The following is a 25254-nucleotide window of genomic DNA, read 5'->3' as shown; positions in this document are numbered from 1 at the left end:
TAAGAAGGGTTAAAGTCGCCAGCTTTGTTGGAAGAGGTTGCTTTGCCCTTTTTGACATCACCACTCTTCACATTGTTCTTCTTCTCCTTAGGAGCACCCTCTCCCTCCTTCACAAAAGTTTTCTTAAGAGGGGGAGGTCGTTTGGTCTTGTCATTCTTCTTTTCATTCTTCTTCTTATCCTTGGACTTGGGTGCGAACCCAACTCCCTCCTTGGCCACAAATTCCTTTTGATTGCTCAAAAGGTCGTTGAGGTTATTCTCACCTTGTATACATGACACAAGGCCTTTCTCGAGTTGCTCTTTCAACTTGGCATTTTCCTCCACAAGATGCACATGCTCACAACACGGGTTAGTAGCATTTGCGTTATCAATTAAGACCATGTGAGGAAATGTGTCTTTCTCCTTGGTTAGCTTCACTTGGATTTGAACATGAGACTCCTTGAGGCTAGTATGACCACCCTTCAAAGCCTTGTGAGCTTTGTCAAGTAGATCAAACTCCTCTTTGATTCTAGCAAGGTCAACCCCAAGTTTAGCCTTCTCGGAGACTAACACAGGAGATACGACAAGAGCATGATCAAGATCTTTCTTTAATTTAGCATGGTCATCATTGTGTGACTCCTCAAGAGCCAAACGATGACCACACTCTTCCTCAAGAGCATTAGAGAGATCCGATATCTCATCGGCATAGTCACGACTATGACCTTCCATCTTAGAGATGGTTTCTTCATGAGCCTCGATCATGTCATTGGCTTCACCAAGTTGTTCCAAGAGAGCAACAAAGTGCTTCTTGGATTTGCCCTTGAGTTTGCTCATAAAGGACTCAAATTCATTCATCTCTTCATTAGACCCCTCATTTTCATCAATGCTATCCGTCAAGGAGGGATTAGTAATGATGGTGGTTTTGATGTTGGGGGTTACCTTGTTAGTGGCTTTAGCAATGAGGCACTTGGCGGTGATGTTCTCGTTGGGGGAATCGAAGAGAGACACCCGGGGAGTTGTGGCAATGGCAACGGAGGCCATGGCCATTGCTTCTCCATCTTCATCATCATCGTCATCCTCATGGTATTCTTCTTGGACCACTAACCCTCGAGTAGGAGTCTTCTTGGTGAAGTTGTTCTTGTTTGGGAAGGACTTGTCTTTGTATTTTCGAATGAGCTTGCCACCATTATCTTCCCGCTTCTCGTAAGGACTGTCCACAACAAAGTGACTCACATTGCCACAATTGTAACAAGTTCTCACTCTTTGATTGCCCTTGAACCCACTAGAATTGGTCTTGTTGAAATTGGGCCTTGTGTTCTTCTTGCTCCAAAATTGTCTTGAAGCAAGGGCCATGTGCTCATGGTAATCATATTTTATATCCTCGGGATTGCCCTCCTCATCTTCCTCTTCTTCCTCTTCTTCCACAATGACCTTGGCCTTCAATGCAAGATTGGACTTCTTTGTTCTTTGAGAATGGAGCACTGGGTTGTCGGCGGTCTTGTCCAAGATGCTCATTGCTACAAACTCATCCAACACTTCACTCAAGGTCATGGAGTGGAAGTCCGGTCTTTGACGAATAACAAACGACATGGCCTTGTTGTAGGGCATCATGGCCTTGAGGAACTTGCGCTTGATCCAATTATCATCCATGTCTTTGCTTCCATGATCTCGGAGTGAGACTGCGAGTTTGGTTACTCTCCGAAAGAGCTCACGAGGTTCTTCATCTTCTTTCATTGCAAACTCATCGGATTCATCTTGCACCACTTCATAGTTGGAGCGTTGAATGCTTGCGCTTCCCGACAAAACGCAATGCCATGCGTCTTTGGCCATGGCGTAGGGTCGAACATGAGGGAGATCTTAGGGGAGAATAGCATCTTGTATGATGAAGAGAGCATTCTCATTGAATTGATTATCCACGGCTTCTCTTGGGGTGAAGTTGCTTCGGTCATGTGGATAGAAACCTTCTTCAATGATTCTCCACAGGTTAGTATTCACATGATTTAAATGATGCTTGAAGCGATACACCCAAGAATCAAAATCCTCAGTTTTCACAATCTTAGGAGGAGGACCGGCATGATTTAAATGAGTAGAGGGAATCGGTCCTCCATAAGTTGGAGGTTCCACATGGACATAGATGCCGGTGCCATTTCTACCACTAGTAGAAGGACCCTTTTCACTACTAGCTTCCCCCTTGTCGGAGTTAGCATCTGTTACCTTGTTGGTGGGATCACCCACTTTCATCGACGAGGTAGATAGTTTAAGTCCTTCTAAGAATTTAGTAAACATGCTTTCAACATCGGTCGTCATGGAGGTTTTCAATGTGTCCAAAGCCACATTGAATTCCTCACAAGAGACCGCGGTTCCCCCATCGGTCGTAGACGAGATAGGATTCACACCAGAGTGCTCCTCCAGACCGTCTGTGGTGTCAACCATACTCTTCGGACGACAAAGTCCTTAATAAAGAGACGAGGCTCTGATACCAATTGAAAGGATCGATATAGTTGACTAGAGGGGGGGGGGTGAATAGGCAACTAACACTTTTTAAACTTTTCTTTACCAAATTAAACTTTGCATCAAAGTAGGTTGTCTAGATATGCAACCTATATGATGTAACAACAACTAGCACATAAGAAAGCAAGGGATACAATACACATAAGCTTGCACAAGTAAAGTCACGAGGTAACCAAGAGTGGAGCCGGTGGAGACGAGGATGTGTTACAGAAGTTCCTTCCTTTTGATGGGAAGTACGTCTCCGTTAGAGCAGTGTGGAAGCACAATGCTCCCCAAAAAGCCACTAGGGCCACCATAATCTCCTCATGCCCTCACACAATGCGAGATGCCGTGATTCCACTATTGGTTCCCTTGAAGGCGGCGACCGAACCTTTACAAACAAGGTTGGGGCAATCTCCACAACTTAATTGGAGGCTCCCAACGACACCACGAAGCTTCACCACAATGGACTACGACTCCGCGGTGACCTCAACTGTCTATGGTGCTCAAACACCCAAGAGTAACAAGATCCACTAGGTATTAGTAGGGGGAATCAAATTTCTCTTGGTGGAAGTGTAGATTTGGGCCTTCTCAACCACTCCCGAGCAAATCAACAAGTTTGATTGGCTAGGGAGAGAGATCGGGCGAAAATGGAGCTTGGAGCAACAATGGAGCTTTTGGGGAAGAGGTAGGTCAACTTTGGGTAAGAAGACCTCCTTATATAGTGGGGGGAACAATCCGACCGTTAGCCCCCTTAGCAGCCCCGCAGAGAGTGGTACTACCGCTGGGGTGGGCGGTACTACCGCTGAGCCAGCGGTACTACCATCCCACTTAGCGGTAATGCCGCACAAAGGGAAGGAGCGAGGACCTGGACCCTAAGCGGTACTACCGTGGTCGTAGGTGCGGAACTACCGCTTGGGAGTGGTACTACCGCCTCTACTGCCGCAGCTAGTGCCGCAAAATCTAACACAAGAAAAGGAGCCCTCGAGTCGAGGCGGTAGGAGCACGGAGCCGCACCAGTACTACGGCGGAAGGCTCCAAGTGGTACTACCGCCGAGGAGCGGTACTACCGCTTGTTGCGCTTGGGCGATACTACCGTTGGGATCAGACAAAGTAGCCAGAGAGGGGAAAGGGTACTCCATTGATGCGGAAGGTTCAGCGGGTGCGATAAGGAAGTGTACGTGTTTATTCCACCCTAGCCTTACCAAAGCGGATCCCGTCTTGATAGTATGATTACTCCTATGAAACTAGTCCAGCAACATAGAGTCGAAAGAGCTGTACCGTCTTGAATAACACACCGAGGGGAGGGAATCATCTTGTGCAAAAGAATAAATATCTGAAAAACTCAACGCACACGATTAGTCCGCAGAAGCATTGTCATCAATCACCAAACCACATTAGGGATAAATATGTCCTTACAACAAGCTCAAGCCCAAGTGGGAGGGCGCCTTAATCATCGATAAAGTTCTCACTGAGGTGCATACCGTCTGCGTGATGCATCAGACAATCGACTCGAGCCGAACCCATGGAACGCGGCCAGACTCGAAGATTCTACGCCTAGTGCCAAACTCCGTGTTTGTCTCCTTACCTCCGTCTTCATTTTTAAATTATATCCTCTCTCTCCCTTTTACATTTATAGCCTTAAAAGCTTCAAGTATGCTTTGACCGCACACTCTGGCCGCGCTATGCGCGCCCAATATACCTGGGGGCTTCTTACACAGAATCTTAATTGTCTTCTAGGCTTTATGCCCACCACACATGCGTCACTTTTCCGTATGTGCCTTTTTTCACCACTATATGCATCGATATGACTTAAGTATTGGCCAAGATGGGTTGCCTGGCTCTTGTGTTTATGCCCTAGGTTCCCGTTAATTCGGCTAGGGCATAAGGGGAGCACCTCTGCAATTGTTACTGCCGGGTCAGCCGGATGTGTACCTCAGACTTGGTGAAGCCGAAAGCTAGCGTTCTTAAGGGAATATTCGGTCGGTGAACAAAAGATGTATTTTACCTATTACAAAACATGCCCCTAGATGCTTATATCCTGCATAAATTTTCGCAATTCGGACATGCACATCAATGCATGTACACCCAGGGAAAGGAACCCTTAACGAAACTATTCTCCCTGGAAGATGTTTATTACCACCCATGTAATATAACATAACTAGTTGGGTACTTGTCTGTTCAAGCACTTATGACCCCTATGCCTGGCTTCCACGCGTGCCCCAGTTTTCACGTAACCGAGCGGGTATTCGGATACACTCCGGACTGTCGGGTCCAGAGGTTGAAGCGAAAAGGTCGGCAAAGACAAATGATTTACAATACGGATAGGGACAAAAATGTGTCCTTCGAAGTACAACGTCACTTAGACTGACTAATTTATTCTTCTATACCATCCAACAGGCTGTCCAGCCTACAGTCCTGTTGGGAATACTTAGCGGCTAATGCTACTTGGTCATACACCAGATGTACAGGGATCTCCTTCCCATCTGACCCTACAGGTCCGACCTCGGCCATGTGGTTCGGGTCAGCCTTGGTGAATCGCGTCTTCACCATAGCCCAGGCTTCCCTCGCGCCTTGTCAGCAGGCCGATATCTTCCATAATCGGAAGCGCTGTCGCACTCCCTTGAGCATCTCCACAAGCTCCCCAATGCCTCCTGGTAGGGAGGCGGATGGCCACAAGGCTTGGGCAATGCCCCACATCACTTGCCGAACTTGTTCGTGCAGTTGCAAGAGCTCTGGTAGAAGATCGCCTGTAGATCCGGGCATCTCCTCCTCAGCACGACCTATAGCATGCCTACAGACATAATTCTGTTAGCACTCTTCTTTGTCGAACTTTATAGTGGTTTGTCAGAGCACTTACTGAATATGCTGCGCCGTAGCCTCTTATTCTCTTTTACGGAGTCAGCAAGCTGGGCCCGAACATCCCTTAATTCGACGTCCAGCCGGACGTTCGCGTCCTGGAGAGTATTTTTTCTCTTTATAACCTTTGTAAGCACACGTTGGCCAGCCTTTAGCTGTCGCCGAACATGTTGCTCATCCTCTGGTACGATCTCCGGATTGCCTCCGAGATTGTCTGCAGATTCTATTGTTAGAATCGCATTCATGCCGAATACTTAACTGGTACATGCCATGACATTATTTTTGTTTAAAGAAAACGTTAACAGATGGGGCCTTCGTAGACTCCTCCATCACGACAATTGCAGCCCGCAGTTGGGCATTGCCCTCCTCCAGCTCTTTGGACAGCCGGGTATTCTTCTTCGTCAGAATCTATGCACACAAGGATCCTTAAATTAGTTGTGCCAACTGTTTCAAGTCTCAGGGGCTACTGATATACACGCTTATCAAATTTTCTTACCCGTATATCCTTTACGTACTGGTCTATGGCCCTGGCGAGGCCACCTTGAGCAGCCCGGATGTACGCATCCCCTGAGTTGAAGGCATCGAACGCCTCCTCAAAGAAGTTAGGGTTGTGTAGTGTGGCCCGACGACGCCTATGATTCATGGCGCTCTCCACTTTGGAGTTTGTAGCGGAAAATCTATCCGTATCCACTGTCAGAGGATCGTCCGCGTTGACCTCCACCCTTGAGTCCGGCCTTGGAGTCCGGCTGGTGGAGGTGTGACCGGCAGGCTCTCCGGATATAGTCCGTTAAGCGCTTTTTCTGCCAGGAAACCATGGACATTGTTATATTTTAAAGACGACAATTACGTAGCAGGTTTTTGATCATACCTTTGCAACAACATTTCGGTCCTGACCGCCTTCCTTTTAGCCTACCCGACTTTTTTGTCCCTTGTTGGCGAGTCGCTGCAGGTTCGGCTTGGCGGCCCGATGGCCTTCCCTGTAAGGCACAATAACATGTGCAGTGGGTGAAGTGTAAAGAGGGAATCCTTGTTGGAGGTTGGGACTCTGGCTTTACTTACCTGGGATACAGGGAGTAGGCCAGGATAATCAGCTATGATGGCCACCATCACGCCATCGCAGCTTAACTGATAAAAGGTCCTGTCGACAAGCTCCACAAATGTGTCCGAATCTTCTTCTAGTCCGGGATCAAGAGCCCAGGCGGGGTCCTCTGCTGAGGGGATGGGCTGTGAATATCCTTCATGGCTCTGCGTAGTTCCTGCTATGAATTGACGAAGTAAACATCTGCGCTAAAAATGAGGGAAAGACTGGAATAAAAGATAGCGACTCACCCAGCCTGGGGGTTTCTACATGGAGAATCCATCCCGTGGCTTGATATGGATGAACTCTTCCTCTTCTCCTTTGAACAAATCAGACAGTATCTTCGCCAAAGCGGCAGGAGAATTCGGACCTTTACGGCCGCAACGGGTGGCATCATCTTCTCCATTGAAGTGCCACATGGGTTTTCCCCGATATTGAAGTGGCTGCACTCCCCGCATTATACAAATGGACATAACTTAGATTATTATCAGTCCTGATTTGGCCAGCGTATTCACCCTATCCATCAGGAAGAGGATCTCTCTGTTATCTTCCTCCTCGGGGCTCCTGGGCGCCAGCTATTGCGTTTCTTCAGAGGGGCATTTATAAACTCGGGAAAACCCTTCCGAACAGGGTCCGGAAGAGGGACGTCCTCCACGTAGAACCACTCCGAGGGCCAGTCTTCGGATGACTTCTTCGGGGTGCCAGATAGATATCCGGTCCCAGCGATGCACCATATTTCGGCTCTGCCCACTTGATATACCGACCCCTCCTGAGTCCGGGGTACGAGGCAGAACAGCCTCTTCCACAGCTCGAAATGAGCTTCGCAACCCAAAAAAAGTTCGCAGAAGGCAACGTAGCCTGCGATGTGCAGTATGGAGGCTGGGGTAAAGTTATGCAACTGGAGGCCGTAGAACTCCAGGAGCCCGCGGAGGAAGGGATGTATCAGAAATCCGAGCCTCCTCCGCAAGAAAGGGATGAAGCATACCCGCTCTCCCTTGGATGGGTTTGGAAAGCTCTCCGCTTGCTCCCCGTAGTTATAAGTGGCTAGTCCGGCTCGGACGGGGACCATGTATGCAGGTGGGAGAAACCCCTTGGTTTGCAACTCTACTAGTCGGCTATGGGGAACAGAGCATCTCTCCCAATCGCCTGGCCTAGTGCTACGGGAGCGAGAGGAGGAGCCGCGACGACCGGCCATGGTGGTATGGATTCTTCTGGGCGCGCTCTGATGAATACTCACTGGGAAGAGATGGTGTGATTTGGATCTGAGGATCCCCGTCTCTTCTATAGATGATTTACTCGCATGGTTGGGGTGGCAAATGTAAAAATGCCTCGACTTCTCGCATTCGCTCGACACGTGGAGACAACCGTTATTAAAGCATAGAATCCGAGGAGCGCGGCATTGATGAGGAGCCGGACACTGCTCGTCACAACAATACTCCGGAGGATTTGGAGAATAACCCACCTTGCAATGCCGAAGACAATTTGTGCTCCGGACTCATTGTCATTGAAGCCTGGTTCAGGGGCTACTGAGGGAGTCCTGGATTCAGGGGTCCTCGGACAGCCGGACTATATACTTTCGCCGAACTGTTGGACTATGAAGATACAAGATTGAAGACTTCGTCCCGTGTCCGGAAGGGATTCTCCTTTGCGTGGAAGGCAAGCTTGGATATTCGGATATGTAGATTTCCTTCTCTGTAACCGACTCTGTGTAACCCTAGCCCCCACCGATGTCTATATAAACCGGAGGGTTTAGTCCATAGGACAACAACAATCATAATCATAGGCTAGCTTCTAGGGTTTAGCCTCTACGATCTCGTGGTAGATCAACTCTTGTAATACTCATATAATCAAGATCAATCAAGCAGGAAGTAGGGTATTACCTCCATCGAGAGGGCCCGAACCTGGGTAAAACATCGTGTCCCCTGCCTCCTGTTACCATTAGCCTTAGACGCACAGTTCGAGACCCCCTACCCAAGATCCGCCGGTTTTGACACCGACAATGTCCTCGGGGCCACACTATTCTTCTTCTTCTTCCTCTTCTTCTTCTTCTTCTTCTTCTTCTTTTGAGATTGCCTTGGCCTTCAAAGCAAGGGACAGAGTTGTTTTCTTTGACCGGACCCGAACAAGAGCATTGTCGGCGATCTTGTTCATGATGTTCATGGCAGTAAACTCATCCAACACTTCACTTGAGGTTAAGGAGTGAAAGTACAACCTTTGACGAATCCCATAAGATATGGCCTTGTTGAAGGGCATGATGGCCTTGAGGAACTTGCGCTTGATCCAAGTGTCATCAATATCCTTGCTTCCATGGTCTTGGAGGGAAACCGCAAGAGTAATCACCCTTCGGTAAAGATCTCATGGATCCTCATCCTCAAGAATCACATATTCATCGGCCTCATCAAGTACCACTTCAAAGTTGGATCGTTGAATGCTTGAGCTCCCCTTGTACATTGAAACAATGTGCTCCCGACAATCCTTTGCATGAGTGAAAGGGCGTAGGTGTGCTAGGTCTTCAGGAGGGACCGCTTCTTGAAGGATGAACAAAGTAGAGTGATGGTATTGATTGTCCACTTCTTCTCTTGGGGGTGAAGTTGTTTGGATCGTGAGGGTAGAAACCTTGCTTAATAATTCTCCAAATGTTAGTTGAAAAATGATTCAAATGAGACTTAATGCAAAAGATCCAATTAGCAAAATCACCCTTAACAAGCTTGGGAGGAGGGCCATGAATATTAATGCGAGCGGTAGGGACCGGTCCTCCATAGACCGGGGGAGGGGGAACTGAGGCAAAAGTTCCCGTCCCATTCTTGTGATGAGTGGAAGGAACATGAGTATCTTTAGACGCTGATGTCTACTACACAACCTTCTTCTTGTAGACGTTGTTGGGCCTCCAAGTGCAGAGGTTTGTAGGACAGTAGCAAATTTCCCTCAAGTGGATGACCTAAGGTTTATCAATCATGGGAGGCATAGGATGAAGATGGTCTCTCTCAAACAACCCTGCAACCAAATAACAAAGAGTCTCTTGTGTCCCCAACACATCCAATACAATGGTAAATTGTATAGGTGCACTAGTTCGGCGAAGAGATGGTGATACAAGTGCAATATGGATGGTAGATATAGGTTTTTATAATCTGAAAATATAAAAACAGCAAGGTAGCAAGCGACAAAAGTGAGCTAAAACGGTATTGCAATGCTTCAAAACAAGGCCTAGCTAGGGTTCATACTTTCACTAGTGCAAGTTCTCTCAACAATAATAACATAACTGGATCATATAACTATCCCTCAACATGCAACAAAGAGTCACTCCAAAGTCACTAATAGCGGAGAATAAACGAAGAGACTATTGTAGGGTACGAAACCACCTCAAAGTTATTCTTTCTGATCAATCTATTGGGCTATTCCTATAAGCGTCACAAACAGCCCTAGAGTTCATAGTAAAATGACACCTTAAGACACACATCAACAAAAACCATAATGTCACCTAGATACTCCAATGTCACCTCAAGTATCGGCGGGTATGATTATACGATATGCATCACACAATCTCAGATTCATCTATTCAACCAACACAAAGAACTTCATAGAGTGGCCCAAAGTTTCTACCGGAGAGTCAATACGAAAACGTGTGCCAACCCCTATGCATAGATTCCTAAGGTCACGGAACCCGCAAGTTGAGCACCAAAACATACATCAAGTGAATCAATAGAATACCTCGTTGTCACCATGGGTATCCCACGCAAGACATACATCAAGTGTTCTTAAATCCTTAAAGACTCAATCCGATAAGATAACTTCAAAGGGAAAACTCAATCCATTACAAGAAGATAGAGGGGGAGAAACATCATAATATCCAACAATAATAGCAAAGCTCGCGCTAAATCAAGATCGTGCCGTATCAAGAACACGAGAGAGAGAGAGAGAGAGAGAGAGAGAGAGAGAGCGAGAGAGATCAAGCACATAGCTACTGGTACATACCCTCGGCCCCAAGGGTGAACTACTCCTTCCTCGTCATGGAGAGCGCCGGGATGATGAAGATGGCCATTGGTGATGGATTCCCCCTCCGGCAGGGTGCTAGAACGGGCTCCCAAGAGGTTTTTGGTGGCTACAGAGGCTTGCGGCGGCGGAACTCCCGATCTAGGTTATTTTCTGGAGGTTTCTATATTTATAGGAGAGGTTGGCATCGAGAACAAGTAAGGGGGCCCCATGGAGAGTCCATGAGGCACAGGGGCGTGCCCTCCACCCTCATGGGCCCCATGGGACTCCCCTCCGGTAACTCTTCGTTCCAGTATTTTTTATATTTTCCATTAAAAATCTCCGTTGATTTTCAGCGCATTCTGAGAACTTTTATTTCTGCACAAAAACAACACCACGGTAGTTCTGCTGAAAACAACGTCAGTTTGGGTTAGTTCTAACCAAATCATACCAAAAGCATGTAAAAATATTATAAACATGGCATGAATACATCAAAAATTATAGATATGTTGGAGACGTATCAGCATCCCCAAGCTTAATTCCTGCTCGTTGTCGAGTAGGTAAATGATAAAAACAGAAGTTTTGATGTGGAATGCTACCTAACATATTTATCAATGTAATCTTCTCTATTGTGGCAAGAATATTCAGATCTATAAGATTCAAAACAAAAGTTTAATATTGACATAAGAACGATAATACTTCAAGCATACTAACAAAGCAATCATGTCTTCTCAAAATAACATGGCCAAAGCAAGTTATCCCAATAAAATCATATAGTCTGGCTATGCTCTATCTTCATCACACAAAATATTCAAATCATGCACAACCCCGTTGACAAGCCAAGCAATTGTTTCATACTTTTGATGTTCTCAAACCTTTTCAACTTTCACGCAATACATGAGCGTGAGCCATGGATATATCACTATAAGTGGAATATAATATGGTAGTTGTGGAGAAGACAAAAAGAAGGAGATATTCTCACATCAACTAGGCGTATCAACAGGCTATGGAGATGCCCATCAATAGATATCAATGTGAGTGAGTACGGATTGCCATGCAACGGATGCACTAGAGCTATAAGTGTATGAAAGCTCAAAAAGAAACTAAGTGGGTGTGCATCCAACTTGCTTGCTCATGAAGACCTAGGGCACTTTGAGGAAGCCCATCATTGGAATATACAAGCCAAGTTCTATAATGAAAATTCCCACTAGTATATGAAAGTGACAACATAGGAGACTCTCTATCATGAAGATCATGGTTCTACTTTGAAGCACAAGTGTGGTAAAAGGATAGTAGCATTGCCCCTTCTCTCTTTTTCTCTCATTTTTTTGTTTTTTTGGGCCTTCTCTTTGTTTGGCCTCTTTTTTTCCGTCCGGAATCTCATCCCGACTTATGGGGGAATCATAGTCTCCATCATCCTTTCCTCACATGGGACAATGCTCTAATAATGAAGATCATCACACTTTTATTTACTTACAACTCAAGAATTACAACTCGATACTTAGAACAAAATATGATTCTATATGAATGCCTCCGGCGGTGTACCGGGATGTGCAATGAATCAAGAGTGTCATGTATGAAAGAATTATAAACGATGGCTTTGCCACAAATACGATGTCAACTACATGATCATGCAAAGCAATATGAAAATGATGAAGCGTGTCATAATAAACAGAACGGTGGAAAGTTTCATGACAATATATCTCGGAATGGCTATGGAAATGCCATAATAGGTAGGTATGGTGGCTGTTTTGAGGAAGGTATATGGTGGGTGTATGGTACCGGCGAAAGTTGCGCGGTACTAGAGAGGCTAGCAATGGTGGAAGGGTGAGAGTGCGTATAATCCATGGACTCAACATTAGTCATAGAGAGCTCACATACTTATTGCAAAACTCTATTAGTTATCGAAACAAAGTACTACGTGCATGCTCCTAGGGGGATAGATTGGTAGTAAAAGACCATCGTTCGTCCCCGACCGCCACTCATAAGGAAGACAATCAATAAATAAATCATGCTCCAACTTCATCACATAACGGTTCACCATACGTGCATGCTACGGGAATCACAAACTTTAACACAAGTATCTCTCAAATTCACAACTACTCCACTAGTATGACCCTAATATCACCATCTTCATATCTCAAAACAATCATAAAGAATCAAACTTCTCATAGTATTCAATGCAATTTATATGAAAGTTTTTATTATATCCCTCTTGGATGCCCATCATATTAGGACTAAATTCATAACCAAAGAAAACTACCATGCTATTTAAGACTCTAAAAATAATATAATTGAAGCATGATAGTTCATGTATTTCTATAAAATAAAACCACCGACGTGCTCTAAAAAGATATAAGTGAAGCACTAGAGCAAACGACAAACTACTCCAAAGGATATAAGTGAAGATCAATGAGTAGTCGAATAATTGTGCAACTATGTGAAGACTCTCTAAAATTTAAGAATTTCTGATCTTGGGATATTATTCAAACAGCAATCAAAACAAAATAAAATAAATTGATGCTCCAAGCAAAACACATATCATGTGGTGAATAAAAATATAGCTCCAAGTAAAGTTACCGATGAACAAAGACGAAAGAGGGGATGCCATCCGGGGAATCCCCAAGCTTTGTCTTTGGGTTGTCCTTTAATATTACCTTGGGGTTCCTTGGGAATCCTCAAGCTTAGGCTCTTGCCAGTCCTTATTCCATAGTCCATCGAATCTTTACCCAAAACTTGAAAACTTCACAACACAAAACTCAACAGAAAACTCGTAAGCTCCGCTAGTATAAGAAAATAAATCACCACTTTGGTACTGTTGTGAACTCATTCTAAATTCATATTGGTGTAATATCTACTGTATTACAACTTCTCTATGGTTCATACCCTCCAATACTAGTCACAGATTCATCAAAGTAACCGAACAACACATAGAAAACAGAATCTGTCAAAAACAGAACAGTCTGTACTAATCTGTAACTCTGGAATACTTATGTAACTCCAACAAATCTGAAATAACTTGGTGGACGTGAGGAATTTGTCTATTACTCTTCTACAAAAAGAATCAACTTAAAAGAACTCTTCTGTAAAAAATGACAGCTAATCTCGTGAGCGCAAAGTTTCTGTTTATTTTACAGCAAGATCACACTAACTTTCACCCAAGTCTTCCCAAAGGTTCTCCTTGGCACTTTATTGAAACAAAAGCTATAAAACATGATTACTACAGTAGGTTAATCATGTGAACACACAAAAACAGTAGGGGTAAATATTGGGTTGTCTCCCAACAAGCGCTTTTCTTTAATGCCTTTTTTAGCTAGGCATGATGATGACAGTGATGCTCACATAAAAGATAAGAACTGAAACACAAAGAGAGCATCATGAAGATTATGACTAGAACATTTAAGTCTAACCCACTTCCTATGCCTAGGGATTATGTGATCAAACAACTTATGGGAATAATAATTAACTAGCATAGAAAAGCAAAACAAGCATAGCTTCAAGATTTTCAACACATAGAGAGGAAACTTGATATTATTGCAATTCCTACAAGTATATATTCCTCCCTCATAATAATTTTTAGTAGAATCATGAATGAATTCAACAATATAACCATCACATAAAGCATTCTTTTCATGATCTACAAGCATAGAAAATTTATTAGTCTCCACATAAGCAAATTTCTTCTCATAAATAGTAGTGGGAGCAAACTCAACAAAATAACAATCATGTGAGGCATAATCCAATTGAAAATTAAAATCAAGATGACAAGCTTCATGGTTATCATTATTCTTTATAGCATACATGTCATCACTATAATCATCATAGATAGCAACTTTGTTCTCATAATCAATTGGGACCTCTTTCGAAATAGTGGATTCATCACTAAATAATGTCACGACCTCTCCAAATCCACTTTCATAATTATCACGATAAGATTCAACACCCTCCAAAATAGTGGGATCATTACTTCCTAAAGTTAACACTCTTCCAAATCCACTTTAATCAATATAATCATCATAAATAGGGGGCATGCTTTCATCATAACAAATATTCTCATCAAGACTTGGGGGACAAAAATATATCATCTTCATCAAACATAGCATCCCCAAGCTTGTGCCTTTGCATATCATTATCATCATGGATATTCAAAGAATTCATACTAACAACATTGCAATCATGCTCATCATTCAAAGATTTAGTTCCAAACATTTTAATGCATTCTTCTTCTAGCACTTGGGCAAATTTTTCCATTCCATCATTTTCACGAAAGATATTAAAAAGATGAAGCATATGAGGCACCCTCAATTCCATTTTTTTGTAGTTTTCTTTTATAGACTAAACTAGTGATAAAACAAGAAACTAAAAGATTCAATTGCAAGATCTAAAGATATACCTTCAAGCACTAACCTCCTCGGCAACGACGCCAGAAAAGAGCTTGATGTCTACTACACAACCTTCTTCTTATAGACGTTGTTGGGCCTCCAAGTGCAGAGGTTTGTAGGATAGTAGCAAATTCCCCTCAAGTGGATGACCTAAGGTTTATCATTCTGTGGGAGGCGTACGATGAAGATGGTCTCTCTCAAACAACCCTGCAACCAAATAACAAAGAGTCTCACTACAAAAAAAGACACATCCGTGACATTTTGGGACGAACGAATTTTTTTCCTATCATACTTATGACACTTCTATGACGATAATTGTGAAAAAACCCGGTATCATCATAGATGTGGTGGGCTCCTACTTCTATGACAAAAAATCATGACAGAAAATGGGCCTTTCGTCCTGGGCGGGCCAGACACGCATCCGCATTACATTCTTTGGGCCGTCCATGATGGAAAAAACTATGGTAGAAGCGAGGGCGAGGAAAATATCAGGGTGTTCTCGCTTACGGTGGGTGGTCGGGGCTGAGCGATGCACGAAGGTTTGCGTGTTTCTCTCGTACACGCACACGCGTGGGTGCGAGGCATTGGGCTCTAACTGTACTCGAGCGAGGCATTCTCCTAGTGAACCCGAGCGATTGCACTGTAGGCTACGCGTTACTGAACCCGAGCGATCGATCGATGGCTGTTAACTAAACCCGATCGAGCGAGCCTTTGCTACTGCTGCTAACTGAAGCCGATCGATGCTGCCTCAGGATGAATAGTGAGCATTGTTAGGGGGTGGTTGAACGGTTCCCGGTGGAGGGTTGGATGTACAGGACCCCGTGGTAGTAGAGGCCATTGCCGCTGGATGAACAGGACACCGATCGAGCCGGTTGCGGGTGGATGAACAGGACCCTATGGAGGGCTGGATGAACATGACCCCATGGAGGGCTGGTTGAACAGTAGTCGGTGGAGGGCTGGATGAACAGTAGCCCATGGAGGGGTGGTTGAACTGGACTCCGTGGGGAGGGCTGGTTGAACAATAGCCAGCGGAGGAGCGCGCGGAGGAGGCTGGATGAACAGGAGCCCATGGATGAACAATCGGAGGTGGAGGCTGGAGGAGGTCGAGGGTGGATGAACAGTAGCCCATGGAGGCTGGAGGAGGTGGACGGTGGAGATGAACAGTATCCCGTGGAGTCCTGTTTTGCGGTACGCCACACCCTCCCGATGAACATGACTCCCATTTTGACCGTAGCGCTCCAACACAAGTCCGTTTCCTCCATTTTGCGGTACGCCACACCCCTCCCGATCAACAGGACCCCGTTTCGACCGTAGGAGGTCCAACAGAAGTCTGTTTCCTCTGTTTTGCACTACGCCAGACCCCTCCCGATGAACGGGATCCTGTTTCGACCGTGGCCGGTCGAACACAAGGCCATTTCTTCCGTTCAGTGGTACGCCAGGCCTCGTTTCCATCGGATGTTCCGTCCAAGCCCTCCCGATGAACACGATGACGCATTCCGTTCCGATCCAGCCGGTTGGCTCCGCATGAACACGACGACAACACAGTTTCTCCATTCCGACCCAGCCATGTACACGAGCCCTGGCCGTACGTATGCACGAGTAGGCATTTGAGACCCCGCCCGTATGTACGTACATGGCCGTATTTACTTTCTAACACCCTGGCCGTTGTACGTGCGTGTATATGCTACGTGCGTGCGTCTACTAAGACACGTGCGCGCCTCTACATCGACCAGTATGTACGTACACGTTCGTGACCAGAATGACAATGCTATGTATGCTTCGACCAGGTGGGTCCCGAATGTCAGGCACTTCCTTGCATGCGAAGATGTAGCTGGTGGGTCCCAGCAGTCACGGGGGCGAATTATTATTTTTCCCGTAGTATGGACACACTTCCTTGCATGCGAAGATGTAGCTGGTGGGTCCCAGCAGTCAGGGGGGAAACATTTTTTTCATGAAATACAGTGGCCCGTCTGGTGGGTCCCTGCTATCAGGTGGAGGAATAATTATTTTGCATGTAATAAGGAGCCAATTTCTTGCGGCTGCCGTGGACCCAGCTGTCAGCCTCTCCATGTACAGTACTCTTCCGATGGAAGTTGTTCCTTGACCACGTTGACCACGCCGCGCCGAGAGCACCAGGGTGGTGGACGACGACGAGGCCTAGGAAGGGGACGACACGGAGCCAGGGAAGACGCGACAGTGGATGCCCACGCAGAGAGGAGTACGAGGGTTCACTGGTTCGGCTGCAGTGTGAGGCTACCGTTGTCGCAGGATAACAGGGGGTGTGGGTGAGTAGAGGGATGGCCTGGCCAGCGGTGGGAGTAGTAGGGGGAGGTGAGGCCTCAGCGGCATCACTGCCGGCCATGAGAGGTAGGAGCACGCGACACGACCGACGCTGGTTTGGACGGCTGGAGCAAGAAGACCAGAGGTTGAAGAAGCACTACGGCTGTTGGATGGACATCGTACGGTCACTGGAGCTAGAATCGTTCATATTGACTAAGTTGACAAAGCCCTCCATCCCCATCAACTTAGTAGGCCCACAAGTCAGCCTCCCACTATGGTGGGTCCCAGCTGGCAGGGGGGTATTTATTTTTTTGTGTACAATAAGGAGGCACTTCCTTGCATGCGAAGATATAGCTGGTGGTCCGACCTGTTAGCGGGTTTTTTTTGCGAAATACGGAGGCCCTTCAGGTGGGTCCCAGATGTCAGGTGGAGGAATCACTATTTTGCGCGTAATAAGGAGGCATTTCCTTGTGTGCGGCCGTGGACCCAACTGTCAGCCTCTCCACGTACAGTCCACTTCCGATGGATGTCGTTCGTTGACCATGTTGACCATGCCGTGCCAAGAGCACCAGGGCGATGGACGATGACGAGGCCTACGAAGGGAACGACACGGAGCCTGGGAAGACACAACAGTGGCTACCCATGCGGTGGAGAGTATGAGGGTTTACTGGTTCATCTGCCATCATCGAAAAATAATAGGAGGTGTGGGTGAGTAGAGGGATAGACAGGCCAAGGATGCGAGTATGATGGGGCCGTGAGGCCTGCCCGGCAGCACAGCCGGCCACGAGAGGTGAGAGCAGGCAGTTCCACTGGCGCTGGTTTGGTCGGCTGGAGTAGGAAGATCAGAGACCGAAGAAGCACGATTGCCGTTAGATTGACATCTAATGGTTTGAGGCTGGTAGAGTCGATTGTTGACTAAGTTTCTTTTTTAAGAAACCTTGTGTACGCATGAACTTAGTAGGCCCACAAGTCAGCCTTCATATCTATGGCAGACAACATAGATCCCATTTGCTATTTTTTAATAATTTGCAGCCCATTTGCTAATTCTTAAGTAATTTATTATAGCCCATTTTCTGCCCAGGACCATGGTCAAAAAGTTCAACCTTATTTTGCATATTTTGGTGGAGTCCGAACTGTTGTAATCCCGAAATAATATTTTTTAAGAACTTATTGATTTGCCAAAAAAATCATTTTGTTTTTGTAAGCAAATAAGACGTGGGACAATTGAGTTGGTTTAAGGGAAAACCAGTGGTAAAAAAATCAGCGCTGGGAGGGAAAACAACAACAAAAATAAGGATGTAAATATGAAAAGGGAATTTTATGTATTTTCAATATAATGATATGTGTATATGAACTAGTAAAACTATAGGTAGAGATTAGAAAACGGATGTAGGACATGCGTTTCAAGAGGAAAATAGAACTGGGTTGTGTTTTTGCACTACAAGAAATATGTCAACTAGTAACCTTCTGTCAGTGACCCTGGAAGAATTGGTCATAGATCTATAACATTTGAGACCAATTGGTCAAAAGCTGTTCCGGGGGCGCCAAACCCTAAACTATTGCGAGCATTTTGGTCAGAAAGGTCGTAATTTCCTTACACGACATGATCATAAAGCAAACAGCGCTGGTCCGCTGCCTTTTTTCTAGTTGTTAACGACCAATATAGATAGTCATAGCCTTGTAAATTGTGGTGGGTTGTGATGACTAGGCGCCATCTCATCAGTTTTACCTATGTGTCATGTCCATGTGTCAATTTTTGCCCTAGGTTGTGAAGCAAACTATATTTCTGTTATTCCAAACATTCCCAAAATTTATCATAAATTGTTTGGATCATATCTTCATCAAATATGTCAAAAACCTTCCTTGCCTAGTTCAAAAATAATTCAAGAATATTCATTTTCCTATTCTGTTCAGAGTAGCACTTTGTGAAGTGTTATTTATATATTCTTGATTTCCCTAAAAAATTGGGAAGACATTCTTCTTAGTATATGATCATCCTTAGCCAAAACTCATGCCCATTGTCCATGTGCATTTCCCGTACCGCTAATCAAACACTTGGCTGCTAATTCATGTTTGAGCATAGTTCGGTCTCATCATGAGAATCTTATATTATAATTTTCTTCCTAGCACCTACCCGGGGAGTGCCCAACCCACTAGAGATTCCTAGTCCGCCCAGAACGCATGGCAACACCAGGGTCACGCGGTGACCACGCGACGGGCATGCGAGCTTACACGCTCTACTGTTGGGGCCCTCAGCCACCATCCAAACCTCGATGTATCACCATCAAAACATTTATTTCTGATTAAATAGATACTTATGTACCTAGAAATGATTTTTGGAAAAAATAAAGAGCAAACTATGAGGAAACTGCAGTTCAAATTTGACCCGCTTCCTACTAAATCTGCGGGAATTTGTCTTTTTCACCAGAGGTGGATCAAAACTTTTGACACCCAACCATTTTGTCAATTGTGCATTATATATGGCCTAGTATTTTATAAAATTGATTAGGTCCAATTTTGCAACAAATATATAGTAGGTCCTTCACAAAAAAACTCATTTTGGGCACTCAAAAAAATGGAAAATGAATTTTTCATCCAAAGAAAATGAAAATTCCTTAGGCCACATTGTTTGTCATTCCAAGATGCACCCTTGTGCATGATATGAGGTCATTTGAACAAACTATGCCATGAATGTGGCCATAAGATTGATCATTTGGCTTGAAAGCCATGAATCTTCACACATGATAGCTCATTTATGAGAACACTTTTTTTAAAAAATTTCGTATTACAAGTTTATTATTTTTCCTGGAAACTTAGTCATATATAATGACACAATGCAGAGGTTTTCCAATTTTTGATTTTATTTGAATTTTTTATACTCGTTTCGAAATGCGATCAAAACGGCAGGAATGACCGTTCCTAGCTAGTGGTTGAATCTTGTATTTTTTTGGTGTTTCCCTGATTAAATAGTTACTTAAGTACCTATAAATTATTTATGAAAAAAAATAGCAAGCTATAAGGTAGCTGCAGTTCAAATTTGACCCGCTTCCAGCTGAATCGGCGGAAATTTGTCTTTTTAACGAGATGTGGATCAAAACTTTTGACACCCAACCATTTTGTCAATTGTGCATTAAATATGTCATAGTATTTTAGAAAATTGATTTGGACCAATTTTGCAACAAATATATGGTAGGTCCTTCACAAAAAATGCTCATTTGGGGCACTCAAAAAATGGAAAATGAAATTTCCGTCCAAAGAAAATGATAACTTCCTTAGGCAACATTGTTTGTCATTCCAAGATGCACCCTTTTGCATGATATGAGATCATTTGAACAAACTATGTCATGAATGTGGCCATAAGATTGAACATTTTCCTTGAAAGCCATGAATCTTCACAAATGATAGCTCATTTATGAGAACACTTTTTTAAAAAAAAATCGTATTACAAGTTTATTATTTTTCCTGGTAACTTAGTCACTTATAATGACAGAATGTGAAGGTTTTCCAATTTTTTGATTTTTTTTGAAATTTTTGTGCCCGTTTCAAAATGCGGTCAAAACAACGGGAATGACTGTTCCTAGCTAGTGGTTGAATCTTGGAATTTTTTTGGTGTTTCTCTGATTAAATAGATACTTATGTACCTAGAAATGATTTTTGAAAAAAATAAAGAGCAAGATATGAGGTAGCTGCAATTCAAATTTGACCCGTTTCGAGCTGAATCGGCGGGAATTTGTCTTTTTCACGAGAGGTGGATCAAAAGTTTTAACACCCAACCATTTGGTTATTTGTACATTAAATATGGTCTAGTATTTTCGAAAAAGGATTTGATACAATTTTGTAACAAATATTTGTTGGCCCTTCACAAAAAAAGCTCATTTGGGGCACTCAAAAAATGGAAAATGAATTTTCCGTCCAAAGAAAATGATAACTTCCTTAGGCAAAATTGTTTATCATTCCAATATGCATCCTTGTGCACAATATAAGATCATTTGAACAAACTATGCCATGAATGTGGCCATAAGATTGAGCATTTGGGGTGAAAGCCATGAATCTTCAGAGATGATAGCTCATTAATGAGAACACTTTTTTTAAAATTGTCATATTACAAGTTTATTATTTTTCCTGGTAACTTAGTCACATATAATGACAAAATGCGAAGGTTTTCCAATTTTTTGATTTTTTTTAAATTTTTATGCCCATTTCAAAATGCGGTCAAAACGACGGGAATGACCGTTCCTAGCTAGTGGTTGAATCTTAGAATTTTTTTGGTGTTTCTCTGATGAAATAGATACTTATGTACCTATAAATGATTTTTGGAAAAAAATAAAGAGCAAGCTATGAGGTAGCTACAGTTAAAATTTGACCCGCTTCGAGCTGAATCAGCGGGAATTTGTCTTTTTCACGAGAGGTGGATCAAAAGTTTTAACACCCAACCATTTGGTTATTTGTACATTAAATATGGTCTAGTATTTTATAAAAATGATTTGATACAATTTTGCAACAAATATTTGGTAGGCCCTTCACCAAAAAAGCTCATTTAGGGCAATCAAAAAATGGAAAATGAATTTTCCGTCCAAAGAAAATGATAACTTCCTTAGGCAACATTGTTTGTCATTCCAATATGCACCCTTATGCACAATATAAGATCATTTGAACAAACTATGCCATGAATGTGGCCATAAGATTGAGCATTTGGGGTGAAAGGCATGAATCTTCACACATGATAGCTCATTTATGCGAACACTTTTTTTAAAAAAAATTCGTATTACAAGTTATTATTTTTCCTGGTAACTTGGTCACATATAAAGACATAATGCGAAGGTTTTCCAATTTTTTGATTTGTTTTGAATTTTTTATGCCCGTTTCAAAATGCGGTCAAAACGGTGGGAATGACCGTTCCTAGCTAGTGGTTGAATCTTGGAATTTTTTTGGTGTTTCTCTGATTAAATAGATACTTATGTACCTAGAAATGTTTTTTGGAAAAATAAAGAGCAAGCTATGAGGTAGCTGCAGTTCAAATTTGACCCGCTTCCAACTGAATCGGCGGAAATTTGTCTTTTTCACGAGAGGTGGATCAAAAGTTTTGACACCCAATCATTTGGTTATTTGTACATTAAATATGGTATAGTATTTTAGAAAAATGATTTGATACAATTTGGCAACAAATATTTGGTAGGTCCTTCACAAAAAAAACTCATTTTGGGCACTTGAAAAATGGAAAATAAAATTTTGGTGCGAAGAAAATGAAAAGTTCCTTATTACTAGTTTGTTTTTTTTCTTATAAAAACTAGGTCACCTTTGATGACATGCTGAGAAGGTTTTTCATTTGTTTCATTTTTTTCCAATTTCTTAGGTCAAGTAAATAGCTGAGATGATCTAACATCTTGTTTTTGAATTTATCATGACAAATTTAATTGGTCATAATATTGTATTGCATTCTGATTGGTCCATGGACAAGACACACGGATCATGCACGAAACACCGTTGGATCCTTCCGGATCCAACGGCATCCCTTACCCCTCGCCTCCCCCACCAACCCCACCTGAGGCAAAACCCTAGCTCTGGCATGTTCCATCCACCCCCGCCTCCTTTTTTCTTTCTTTCCTTAGCTCCCCCGTCTCCTCCTCCTTTCATATCCATCGCCGCCGCCACCTCCTCATCTCCTCCTCCCTTCAGATCCATCCACCCGCAGCTGCTCCTTCTCCCCCAGACCAAGCAACTTCCTCTCCTCACGCAATGGAGACAACAGCACCGCCGCTCAGCGACAACAGCGTCGCGGCTGGCTTGCTCGCTGGCGCATGCGTGCGTGCTTCGATGCGCGGCGCTCCGTCGAGCTGGCCAGACCATGGCGCCGCCATCCACCTCGTCGCGTCCTAGATGTATATTTTTATCTGGATGGGATTTCCTACTCCTCGTCCTATTGCCCTCGTCAGATCCATCCATCCATCCATCCGTTTTTCCATACGATCCACGTGACGCCATCGCATCCCCTTCTCATTCGCAGGGTTGCAGGCTATTCGATCCGGTCTGGGTCCATGGCGTCCACGGTCGTGGCGGTGCTCGCGGTGACGGACGAGCTGGCCCTGCCGCTCCACGTGGTGGGGGACTTGGCGGCGTCCGCCGACGTCTCGCGGGAGGAGGTTTTCGTCATCACGCAGTGCACCTCGCTCGGTAACACACCCCCTCCCAAGCCCCTTCCCCCCTGTCTCCCAACCCCAAGCCGTGATTTAGATCGAAGTGCCGAATTGCCTGTGTGTATGTATCACATGTGACTGGGATGATATGCTGCATCCCCTGGTGTTTGCGAGCGCATGATGCTTGGTTTATAGACATACCAACTTACAGCGAAGCTAGGGCTGAGCTTGGCGTCTTGCTTTCTTCTACAGGGACTTAAGATTGATTTCAAGCACTACGACCACCCGGCTGTGCTGACGGTCGAGGAGCAGGTCTGTGAGCCATGTATTTCGTACTTCTTTCTAGGATGGCTTTCGGTTGGTATTAATGCGATTGCTAACTGAACCTTTGTTATGATGACAGGCCAAACATGTGGGAAATTTTGGAGGTGCTTTGACCAAGAATCTACTTCTGAAGGTATGTGTGTGTTGGCAACTAATGGACGTGCTAGTTATAGGGATCCCGATAGATGCGTATTCGTGTATTGATATGAGTTGTGGGTTTCAGGACAAGAAGCACCGGTTGTATATCGTTTCTACACTTGCTGATACCAAAGTTGACATGAAAAGTAGGTGAATCTACTGATGATTGCAGTTTTTTCTAGCTTATTTGGGCAAAAGACATACAATACATCACTTTTCAAATGCTTAGTACTGTAGCTGACACACTAGAGAACTAGACGAATAACCTGGATTAGAAACACTCGCTGGGTCCTTCCCTTGCCCCTGGCAATGTCAATGAATCACAGTGGTACTGTAGGCACCGAGGAAATTGTGGAATGTTGTTTAATTTGTTTATTCATTTGTTGCAGTTTGTGCACTGTTGTGGTGAAACTCTAGTGTTTCTGCAACCTACAAGTGTGTATGGGCACTGATTTCTAGAAGTATTTGAGTTGACATCTTTGTTGGTTTAGATAGTACAGAAATTTTGAAGGGCGGTTGATTTGCTTCTGGTTTTTGAAATAGAGATGACTATAGTTATGCATGAACGAGAATATGCTTGTAACTGGTGACAAATAGACCAGCTTTGCAATTTGGCACATTGGTGATGTAAATGCCCCTAAATGATGATATCTTAGCAAGTGTTTTCTCTGATGTTTAACCTTGTTACTGTCGTCCATAAGTATTGCCGTTGATTTTGGTATATGAGCACTAGTGTTTCCTGCTTACAGCAAGCTATGTATTGTACATGTGTACATTTTACCTGTGTAAATAGTTTGTTTCATACCTAGTAACATGTTTCCTCATAATGAATTATTCGTGCCATGTGAATCATTGCTGCTATCCTGCTACTAATGGATATAGGGACAAAATGCACAGTTTCCTATCAAGTAGTGTTTGTTTGGTGACATGATGCTGTTTTTTCCTTCCAAGTATAATGCTCTCCTTTCATGTAGTGATGATACTACATCCATTTCATTTCATGTTTATGCCTCTTCCAGAAAATGTTTTTCACCTATAGTAATCAATCTAACTTATCCATTTTATTTTATAGGCCTTCGAGTACAAGAGGCTGCTGCTTGACTATAACAGCGAAAATGTGCAATGTTGGATTAATGATTGAAGTGCATTAGCGGCTTATCTTCTTCTTCACAAGTCTGTTTGCAATGGATGTACATAACTGTCATTTTTACCTCTTGCATATTTAACATACATGACAATAGCAGTAGGTATTGAAATATATGCGAAGGTAGAAGCTATCGCTGCTGCCTTGTGGGTTATAATTCTTTCTCTCCAGACGCGTATACTACCTGATGTATCGCTCATGCTCATATTCTGTATCGAGATAGTCCTAATATCCGTCGGGTTGTAGATTGATTTCCCCTGAAAAAGCTATGCTTCTTTCCTTGGATGATAAGCATGTTTGGCAGCTATGTGGAATCCTTAAGATAAATGGTCTTTATTTCTTTTGGTGCATCTGCATGCACATAACAGTCCATTAGTTTCTCTTTATATAATGAAGAAAATATGTTGTTGCCATTTGTTTATTATTATCTATCATCTGTAGATTGATTTTTAGGCCATTAGTACTTCTATGTATAATT

Source organism: Triticum dicoccoides, chromosome 1B (assembly GCF_002162155.2).
Source record: "Triticum dicoccoides isolate Atlit2015 ecotype Zavitan chromosome 1B, WEW_v2.0, whole genome shotgun sequence".
Taxonomy (NCBI): domain Eukaryota; kingdom Viridiplantae; phylum Streptophyta; class Magnoliopsida; order Poales; family Poaceae; genus Triticum; species Triticum dicoccoides.
The sequence above is the reverse complement of the archived record's forward strand: the minus strand, read 5'-3'. Positions refer to the sequence as shown.